The following is an 11233-nucleotide window of genomic DNA, read 5'->3' as shown; positions in this document are numbered from 1 at the left end:
GAGCTGTTTTATCTTCACAGATTTTCAATAAGTGGTGGTGGTCCTGAGCACTTTATGACCTTGACTGTGGTGGTGGCTGCCATATCTTCAGTGTTTACTCATCTGCTACACATACCTCTCCAACACAAATCAGCTTTCCAGAACTGGGGTACATATTTTAAGCTGATTTTCTTAATTGGAGTAGAAGCATAATGATGCTGTGTCCTACCACTCTCAGCAAGGCAGCAGGAGAAAGAGAATCCAGCATTAACCCTTTCACACTTTTCTGTGTACTTTTATACATGTACATTCTCCCCTCCCACACTTTTCAACAGAGATACAGTATTTATGCTGCCCAATTATAATATATTGTGGTACAAGGCAAATCCAGGAATATACACAGGAATAAGTTTTGCTATTTTCAGAGCAATAAAACTCAGCTCCACAGTCTAACTCATGTACCAGACTAAAATCCAGTAGTGTGGGGTACACACATTTACAATACTGTAGAGTTAAAAGGACACATCATTACACAAGTCAAACAAGAGTCAACTAAAATGCATGCAATACAAAGTTTAGGAAACTTAACTCCCAGAAATCATTGCTTTTACATTAGCAAAGAGGCAGAGGCTGCCAATTTTATTTTTAAGTGCAAACCAAGTATTCACTCCGAACAGTGAGTGTTTCTTTATTAGAACTGAGCTGTTTGCAATTATAAGAAAGTAAATACTCATTTTTTAAAATACACATTGTAATTTCCCACCTGACTCTAATTTAGATTCATGCCAAATACCTTGGTTTCAGCACTTGCATGTTTTCAGAATGTTATTAAAAAAGGAAGTGAAAATTAAATGTAAATATATTATTAATGGAATATAAAAGAAGTAAGAATTTGTTTTAAATTAAATTCATGCTATTGCTGCAGGATAAATGTAATGAAATGTGTGAAAAAATATCGTGGAGGATAATCAAGAAGCTGATTTCCATTAATTTTATCAACACATTAGCCTTATATTTGTTTCTGTTATTTTAGATTAGTTCAATATTATACTTAATGAGATATTAGTCATATCTATAAATATTTAATAATACAATGAAGTTTTCATAATAGATTTTGCAGTTGTTCCTTGGACTAAGAATCTAGTGCGGAAGGCATGTCATCTATTTAGTTAAGATCACATTCTTCTGGTACAATTAGATTTTATTCTGCTACTGCTTATGTCTTTTGCCCTTACTACCATAAATTATCTATTTCAGTTTTAGGAAGACTAAATAGCCACAGCATACTAAACTATTATTTGACAGCTAGCTTTGTCTAATTTTATAACACAACTGAGGAGATGTAAGTGACTTTAGAGGCTTTTTTGAGGGAGTCCTGGATTCTCCTGGCTGAAAATGTGTAGTTTTAATTCAAGTTCATCAACTTTATATTTGGATGGGAAGGGTTTGGTGAGGTACTCAAGAGGAGGAGGAGGAGGATGAAGGCATCAGCAGCTAAGGAAGACATTGATAGAAGGGGAAAAGAAAATAATCCAAAATGAGTGGAGAAAATGGGTGCTTACCAAAGGAGAGAAGGAATGAAGGCTATAATAGGTGGAAGATGAAAAGATGTAGGTAGTTAATATCAAGGGGGTGGGTGTGGTGATTGCAAATGATTCTAAGGTTGGCTGCTGAAGGAATCCTGAGTGGTTCAGAGTGAGAGTTGGTATAGTGATATTCACTTTTCAGCTACTGATTGACATCACTTCCTCATTGACACTCCTTGGATAATTTTAGTTTTGTAGTATACCATCATATTCTTTGTCTCGGCAGCACACATTTCAGCCTCAGTGTTGTGATTCTTGCTTCCTCACTCCCCAAATATAGAGTAAAACTGGCCAAAAAGGAATAACAAGTTTTCATTTAGAACCGTGTAGAAGCAGTTCTACAGACTTTGTGGGTTTTTGGTCAAATTTTGAAAATATAAATATTCACTTCCTCTAAAGGCACATGACTTCCTAAATGTGTGCAGGACTGGAGACAGAGTCTCAGAGCAAATGTGTAATTTATATATGATAACATGCTGAGCAGGTGTCACGATATTTTAAACATGTACATTTCTTAAATTCTTCACTGAATGAATTTTGATAAATTTGGAAATCTAAATAATTTTACCTTCTTCATGGATTCTTTTAGGTGGTCTCTACTAGTACTGTTACCTGACTTACTTTTATTCTACTGCCTGTAAGTTGATACTGGAGTTTTGAGTTTTGTACAAACTCCCTTTTACCCCCCTCAAACAAACAAACAACAAAAGAAACACATTTTAATTTTGACTATAATCTAGCTCTTTACTACGCTTGAAACAAAGAGAATTGATGCAAGAATTTAGCGTAAGTCATAGGAAGGAATCCTATCATTCTGCTTTCTCTTCTAATGCTTTTGGAGCTCAGAGCCATCATATAGGACAACAGCTGTCCAGTCAAAAAGTTTTAATTCATTGTAACCCAGCAAACAGCTATGTGTTGCCAACAAAGGATGCATCTACATGTGTAATTAGGGCAACACAATCTATACATGCAGTTAGGACAATGCAAACTCTAGTGCTGTTTGAGCCAGAGTAAACTGCTCCCAGGCACAACATCTACACATGGGTCCAGGACAGCAGCAATATGCATTGGGATGGAGCAACCCCAGGCTGGCTGGGGTATGAGGGTCAGGCAGGAGTCAGGCCCTTAGCTGGCTGTGCTGACTGGGTGCAATTTGCAGCCACAGTCACAATCCATACACACATTTGATTGCATGTAATTACTCTGCCATAAGATAGTACTGTTGGGGACAGTACTATCTTATGGCAGAGTTAATTAGTTTACTGTGCACTAATACCAGCACACATGTAGATGCTTTACTGTGGAGCTCACTAATTTACTCTGCAGTAAAGAGTATAGGTGCAGCCAGTGGATGTGTCTACATGTTATTAATGATAACATTAATGATACTGGTTCACTTTGCAGTAAAATACTGTGCAATAAGCCTTCCCTGGGAGTGTTTACACATGTACCCTATTGGAAGCAAATCTGCTCCGAACAGGAGCAGCCTGATTTAGAACTATTTCTGCTATGCTCTGTCCCCTTGCAGCAGCCAGAGGGAGCTCCAGGCTCCCCCAGGTCCAAGCTTGAGGGCTGGCGGAGGGTATGGGGGCTAGTCCTGATGAGCACAGTAGCAGGAGAACCCTGCTGGTTGCAGCAGCATCTGCCTTCTGGCCCTAAGCATGTTGGGAGGGGTCCTGATGTTCATGGGTCTGGAAGATAGCAGCCACTGCAGCTGACAGAGCTCTCCTGGCCCTTTGTACATTGAAATGTTCCCCCACAGCCAGGGGCTCACTGACAGTTGCCCCACAAGCAGAACACCTGCCGGCACCTGCTGGCTGAGTAGGGAAACAGAGTTTCCCAGTCCAAGCACTGCTTAGCTTCCAGCTCCGGGAGGGAGCTCCCTCATCCCTTGTGGCCCCTGGCTGGTGAGGTACTCAAGAGGAGGAGGAGGACTGGGAGCAAAAGTGGCTGACTGGGAGCAAATTTGCTCCTGGTCAGTGTATACATGAGTGCTACTGCACAGTTAATCTACTACCTGCATTTACAGGTACTAGCTAACTGCATACTGGACTAATTTACTTTGTTGTAAAGACCATGCACATGTAGAAGGTGATGTTTTACTGTGAAGTAGATTAGTTTACTGTGCAAAGTATCTCATATAGATATGTCTAGGCAGAATAAAATTCCTTACCATCTTGTGCTCCACACTTATCCAAATCTGGGCTGTGCCAAAATTGGAAAGGTTTTTCTTCATCTTGAGAGAATTAAAAATGTGTGTGGGGGCCAGCTTTAGACTTTGTAATTTACATCTGGAATGTTTTCCTGACTTCATATATATATTACTATTGTCATCTTTAGGTTGAAATAGCAAGCACTCAAAAACATGAAAATAACATTCTTCTAGCAGTCATAATACAGTAGTTTGCCACCGTTAAAAGCCTGTATTATACCAAAAATGGTATAACTTACTCTGTTACTGGGTAGTACCAATATGTTTCATCAAGGTCAGAAAAAGAAAGGCAAAATTCATTTGACTTTATTCAGAGGCATTAAAAAAATTAAAAAGCACTCATTCTGCTCTCAGTTGTACCAGTCATAACACTTGGAAAAATTTGTCTCCCTGAGAAACATGACTCAGAAGAATCTTGCCATTGGCTTGGCAAGCTCTTGATTCAGACTACAGGATATTGTTAATGCAGAAAGGGTTTTTTTTGTTTTAAGTACAAAATAGGTACAGCTTATACTCTCCATGTAACTTATTCTACTCCTTGAAATGAGAAAAATAAACACTCTTCAACTGTATAAGCTGCAGTTGAAACAAGAGCAGAAGTCACACAACTCTAAGTATATATGATAATACATGTGCAGACAGACATTTGGGTTCACTTAAGGATATTTAAGCCTATTATACCTTAAGTAATTGTTTCAAATTTCACCCTCTTCTTACAAATCACCCTGAATTTAGCCCATCAAAAATATGTGTTTAAAATAATGTCTCCCTCTTGGAGCTTAGTACTGGCTGCAGCCACTAGCAAACATTTTTTTTAAAACGGGGTAAAAAATGACCCAATTTAAAACCCCATGAGCAGGAAATAGTGTGCAGTTTTTTAAAGACGTCATTTGGTAGCAATTTAGAACTATAAACCTAAGTGGAAATGATACAATTAGCTCAAGAGAGTGGTTTTGTACCACGTGTAGCTCTCAAAAGAACTGGGGAGTTATCTTAGTAATTGCGTATGCATTCGCTTATTCTGAGCTTGTTTTCATGGATATACTGTAGAGCTGAATTTTATTTAAGGTAAATAAGGGCTGTATAAATGGTGAGCAATTGCTATTCTACCATTTCAAATGCTCCTTGAACATCTTAATTGCATTAAAGCTATGTGGGAAGTGTAAATAGAAGGCATAGTAATGAAAGCTGTTAACATTAAAGAAAGAAAAAATATTTTTGGAAGGGTTAATTAATAAGAGGTATGAAGTAGGGATCCTGTAACAGCCAGCAGTCTCAACTAAAATGATAGCATAGATGCCAAGAATCTACGTGAGGTAGCAATCTCTTTGAGCAGTGAAGGAGACACATTGACTTTTAGAAACCTTGAAGGCCAGGGTTCATGATAGTATCTGCTATTATGCTTATCTCACAAAATTATATTTTTCCAGAATGGGTTGCCCTGCCTTAATTACTGTGACTAAAACACTTGGTTTATTATGGTACAGTAAGTTGCTCTTTTTGACAAATCTTTTAGTCAAGACATGTGTTTTACAAAAGTGATGAAAGTATAATCACAAGAACTGCTTGTTCTGATAGAAGCAGAGGGTTATCTCTATAAGAGTAGTTGCTTTTTGAAGATAATGCAGTAAAAGAATACAGAATGAGTCATTATTTATTATTTTAAGTATAACTCAGGGTGTAATTTTCATTTGCTATTTTAATCAGGTTGCCTCAGGATTTTTTAAAAATAATAATAAAAAAGCCTCTTTCTGGTGTTCAGGAAAACTATTAACATAATCCTTTAAATGCATCTCCACGTTATTTGTATTTTATATATACATATTAATCTGAGCTAAATCTCAGATTTACTGAGGTCTAACGATCTTTTATCTTTTTCCTTCACTGATACAGAGAATATAGTAGAAGATGTGGGAAGATAAAAGAGAAATAGATAAGAATATCTGAAGATTAAAGATGCAGCCTGCTCAATTCCTGTACCAGAGCAAGTAGTCTGTATTTTGTAACTTTCACTTTATACTGATGAATGAGTGACTGATAAAGTCAGTGTGAGCCACAAAAAGTAATCTTTGTAGAAGTACACATCCTCTCTGTTAGATAAAGCAGTGTCTGGGACAAAGAACAAAATGATTTTGACTACACTATAAAATGATCTGGCTCTTTTCAGCATTATCAGATCGGTATCGAAAGGCAGTGCTTTCCTCATTGTTCATCCCCATGCTCCTTTTCTCCATAGAAAAGAATACATGTGTTTGATAAAGATATGGATAACACATAAATCTTTATACCCTTCTATGGACTTTAACATTATTTCAGAGATACAGCCTGATCTAACATACATTAAAGTACATGAGCATACATATACAAATATTTGAAAACTGATAATTAAATAAAATGTATTGGAATGTTCTATTTAAATGTGCTGATTGAAATGTTGTGTTTAAATCATTGTCACCTCTTTTGTTTTGACCTTTTCAACTTATTTCTGGTATAAAATAATATTTTGAAATAAAAAGCTATTCTGAATCTGAACATTTTCATTTTAAAATACAGAAACTAGATGCCCAGGAATCTAGGACTGAGTCAGCAAGTCCAGTCTCCTGTGTGTGCTGCCTGCTACTTACCCAAAGGTTATTCAAAATCACTATTTCAAATATTTGAAGACAACTATAAGTATACAAAACCATAAACATCAAGAATCTGCCACAGATGAAAGAACAGGAGATGAGAGCCCTGTCAATGACCTGTCACTGAATTGGGATGAAAATAGTTTGTTAATTTATGCTCAAGGGATCTAGAAATAGAATCAAGCTCTGCACTACAGAACAAGGCAACACCCCATCCCAAGTTCTTACCAATCTGACCTCTGGGAAAAATTCCTTCCTGACCCCACATTTGATAATCAGCTAGATTTTAAGTGAAACAGTAAGCCCTTCTCTCCTCGAACTGCTGAGTTTTTAAGGGTGAAAGTACACATTGCACTTAGAATATGCTAAAGTTATGGATTGTTAAGCAGCACTAAAGTTAGAATGTACTGTGAACTGTTGCATGTTAAGGGTTTATACCATTTCTTTCCTACACGACCTTGACTTGCCAGTCAAGGGCTGGAGAGTAGGGGCATGGCTAAGAACCCAGGCATCTGTGCTCATCTCTTCTTGGGGAGTGGGGACAAGCGTTATTCCATCTTCTGTTTAGTTCCATGTCTTCGATTATTTTTTCTGGCTAAGACTTTGAAATATGGAAGTTAGAGTAACAGACTTGTAATTGCCTGGGGCAGTCTTTTCCACATTTCTTAATACAGGTAGTATATTTGTTTATTCTTTTGCCACAGGGTATTATCTCCAAATTGACAGATTAACTTGAAGATTTCTGCCTTTTATATACTAATTCTTTCCATATTCTGTGATGGAGATTATTCACACTTCCCCAATATTGTAAATTTTACATGCTTATTGAAGGCTGTTACCAAGTATTTTTCAGCTCTTGGGTCATACCTAGGTTGTTTTGATCTATGTCTTTTCTTCAGCACATAGCAGCCTTGTTTCTTCCCTCCTGATTCTCTTTGTATTTATATAACCAAAAAAGGTCTTGCTATTTTTTCAAACACTATTCCCAAGGGCTAACTCAGTTATACCTTTGGCAAGTCTTCATGCTATTCCTGCGTTCCTCATGCAAAGGAATATATCCCTCGTTTTTGATCATTCCCTTTTCACATTCCTTATACATACTCTGCTTATCCTTAATAGATGTGAATGCTTATTTTTCAGGTCTACCAGACTACCAGTTGGGACTACCTCTTGCTTGGGATGCAAGCTTCTGAAAGTATTTGCACTTTGACTTAAACAATTCCGTTTTGCTTTTATCTAGGTGACCTCTGTAAGGCGCAGACAGAAGTAACATTTTTTTGTGTAATCTAGGTCCTGAAAACACTCTACGGGCATGACCTTTAAAATTGTACAGCTACAGAGCACTTTAAAAGGGCCCTATCCTGCAAAAATCTGAACCCTCGTTGCAAAAGGGTTCAGATGAAAACACTCCAAAATGGAGCAGCTTCAATATCTTCTGTTTGCACTGCCTCTCATCCCTGGCATTGTTTTTAGAATAGAAAGGGGGACAGGGAGCAGAGGGAGTTTGGTCTGGGATTTTTTCAGCTGGCACCGGGGGGAGGAGAGGGGCTGTCACTAGACACACCCCTCCCTGAGGTAGGGGGCTCCAATCCACCCACACCACCCTCCAGTGCTGGCTGGAGTACAAGATCCCTCCACTCCCTTTCCCCCCTCCAATTTTGAAAATAGCACTGGAAGGAGGAGGGGCAATGCTAGGGGAATCTGCCTATAGGCTTGCAGCCAGAAGCTGAATTCCCCAACCCATAGGACCTAATAGCAAACTTCTGCTGGGTCTGGGGGAATCATTGTAACTCATGGCACTTCCTGTGATGTGCCGTAATTTGTAATGGGGAGCTGCAGTTCTGTCTGTGCCTTTAATAAATTGCTTTATTGTCTCAGAGATAGCCCTTCTAAAATCTAAGATTATTTTAAGAGATCTATTTTGCTTGTACATCCTGAAGTTTTAAATTAAACTCAATCAACTCATGATTATTTAGTCTATTTTTCACAATCAGTTCTTGTATAAGATCCTAACTTGTACCAAACCTAAATATAAGATAGCTGTACCTGTTGTTGATATAGGAATTTTTGATGGAGAAATCTATCAGCTGACATCCTAAAACATCAGCAGCCTGCCATTATTAGTAAGATTTTTATTTCAGTCTATATCAGAGAAACTGAGGGCTCTCATAATTATATAATTTCTGCTAAGATTATATTCTGAACCTGGAGGCCTAAAACAAATGCCAACACAATCTCTTTGAAGTTTTTTTTGTTATTATTCCTTCATAATGTGATTTTAACCTAAACATACTGTTGCATCTATGCCATCATATTTTATGTCATTTCTGTCTACCCCTTCATTAATATACAGATGTACTTTTACTTTTTTTTCTGTCTCTTTTGAACAGTTTGTACCTTTCAAACTCTGTACTTCTGACAGACATTTTTTGAATTGTGATATCCAACATAATAAACCTTCCATTATGATGAATTTTGAGTTCAATTAGTTGACATTTTCTGATAAAATAAAACAAAGCCAAAAGGCTTTTGTTGGAAAATACTCTACCTCCTGTAATCTGACATCCTGCTTGGCAGAGGTCAAAAGTTGGGCCAATTTAACTCTGGAATTCAAACAGCTGCACAACAAAAGAGAGCAGAGGTGGGAAAAGTAGTTTTTCCTAAAACTGAAAGAATGCAATTAAATTTTTTTTTTGCATTTCTGAAATTTTGATTAGTTTAACTAAACTAGTTTGAGCTTACCTTTCATTTTTTTTCAAAGTTTTACACTCACTTGGGAAGCCAAAAATAATGTTCACCCTGGATAAATTACAGAACATTTCAAATATGTAGAAAGAGAGCAGACCTTCTGTACTTGTAAACATATAGGGTGCAGTTTATGGTTACACTGTTACTAATGATCTATAATGGCCAGAGGGAGATCAGCAGTTCAAGTGAGGGAGTGATAGAAGCTCCCTTTTAGAATGGGATTTCTGCTGGGTCTGCCAGAGTCCATCTTTATTAACTTATAAAGCATCCTTCAAAGCCCACTATTTTCCCCAAGCCTGGGTCTTTCCCCTCCTTGTGCTTCACATTTTTTTCTGTTTAAAAATAGTCCTCCCTAACAAAGTTTAAATTCTCATTAAATAAAAAGGTATATCATCTGCATAAAAAAGGATATTTCTGGTTTGATCAAGGCCTTCAAGTGTAATATAATATCATAGAACAAAAACTCTTTGGGGATAGTACTTTTGATATCTGCAAATCATCTCATAATACTGGTTGGTATAATACTGAAAGTGACATAAAAAATAATTATTTTGGCCATTTCCAATTAGGACTAAGACTATTTGTCTTGCTTGGCCTTAGACATAGGCAAGACAACGTTCTTGTACTTATGCTCCTCCTTTCTGAGCTTAATTGGCACTTCGTGAGTTAATCTGGTCTGTTTATTTACATGTATTAATAAAGAAGAGGCATCCTTTTTCAGTCTTGCTTCTAAATATCTTTGAGTTGCTGCTTGTGTCTTCTGAAATTGCTCATCCTTTCACTAGCTCTGGATTCAAATAATCGTATTTTCTGCTCCTTCACATAGAGTAAAAAAAATGGAAAGCCAGTGGAAATGTTCATCCATCTACTTTGTATTACCACAATATCTCCTACTTGTAGGGACAGGGTAGGATCTTCAAGGTTTTTTTTTTTAACTTCGCAGGTGTTTCGGAGAAGGCTGCTGCTGAAATCATACATATAAGAACAGCTACAGAGAAGTGAGCACATCCAGTGGGCACTTATGACTCTTACTTCTATTAACAGTAGCAATAAGGATGACTTTCAGGGGTTGCTGGAGGAAAAATAAAACAAAAATTAACAAAGCATACCTTCATGAATCTGCAAAATCACTGTGGATTTTACAAAATTGCTATTAAAAGCTAACTCTTAGTTTAATATTGCTACAAAATGTGCACAATTATAGTCAAAATTAGGAGTTTCTTACACCTGTGAGACTTAATAAGATGAGGTAATGAATGTAATGCCCATTTTAAATGCCTTCATCAAGGGGTACTTTACAACACAAAGGGGAGGGGGGGCTTGTCCTTGGGTGGCTAGCCCTTCAAGGGAGGTTTTGCTGAGAGCCACTTGTTACTAATCAGCTGTCTTCTAATTGATGCTGTGAGGCCAAGGATGAAGAGACGGCCAAAACATCACCTGGTTCTTATAACATCACAAAGATCTCACTTGTTAGTGAAAACTCTGTGTCAATAGGAAGAACTCAGTTTATATCTGATTTTTGGAGAGGGAGCATAAGTAATCTAGCACTTTAGGTAGTTAACTAGAGAGAAAGTAGAAAAGAAGCTTTTCTCCTTTTCCAGGTAGATGGCTTAAGAGTAAAATCATGAAGTGATTAAATAAACTCTGGGTCTGAAGAAGAGATATGGTTGATAGACAAAAGAAATAAAACTGGCTCCTTGAAGAAAAGGAACTGGAAACCTGAAGTGGGAGAATGTTCTTTGATACACAGATTGGTGAGTTAAACTTCATGGCTTCTGCTCATCTAGTAACTAGGTGATGTGTGTGGAACCTGGTGGATTCAGCTCCCTGAGTCCTGCTATTTAGACTTGAGAATGACTGACAAACCAGCAGCTGTGAGTTTGCATAACATATCTTAATAGTGTTTTTTCAGAAAAATTGTTTCTGTCTGCAAATGAGAAGAACAGACTCTATTTTACCTTCCCTGGGGCCTTGTTGCACATTCATTTTAGGTGACTCCTGGAGCTCTTAACCCATGGATTATCTAGACATGAACCCCTGAAACTAGTTTTAAGCACTCTTTAGGTAGCTTAAAGTTT

The sequence above is a fragment of the Crocodylus porosus genome, unplaced genomic scaffold (genome assembly GCF_001723895.1).
Source record: "Crocodylus porosus isolate Cpor-Errol unplaced genomic scaffold, CroPor_comp1, whole genome shotgun sequence".
Taxonomy (NCBI): Eukaryota; Metazoa; Chordata; order Crocodylia; family Crocodylidae; genus Crocodylus; species Crocodylus porosus.
This window is presented reverse-complemented; position numbering follows the sequence as displayed.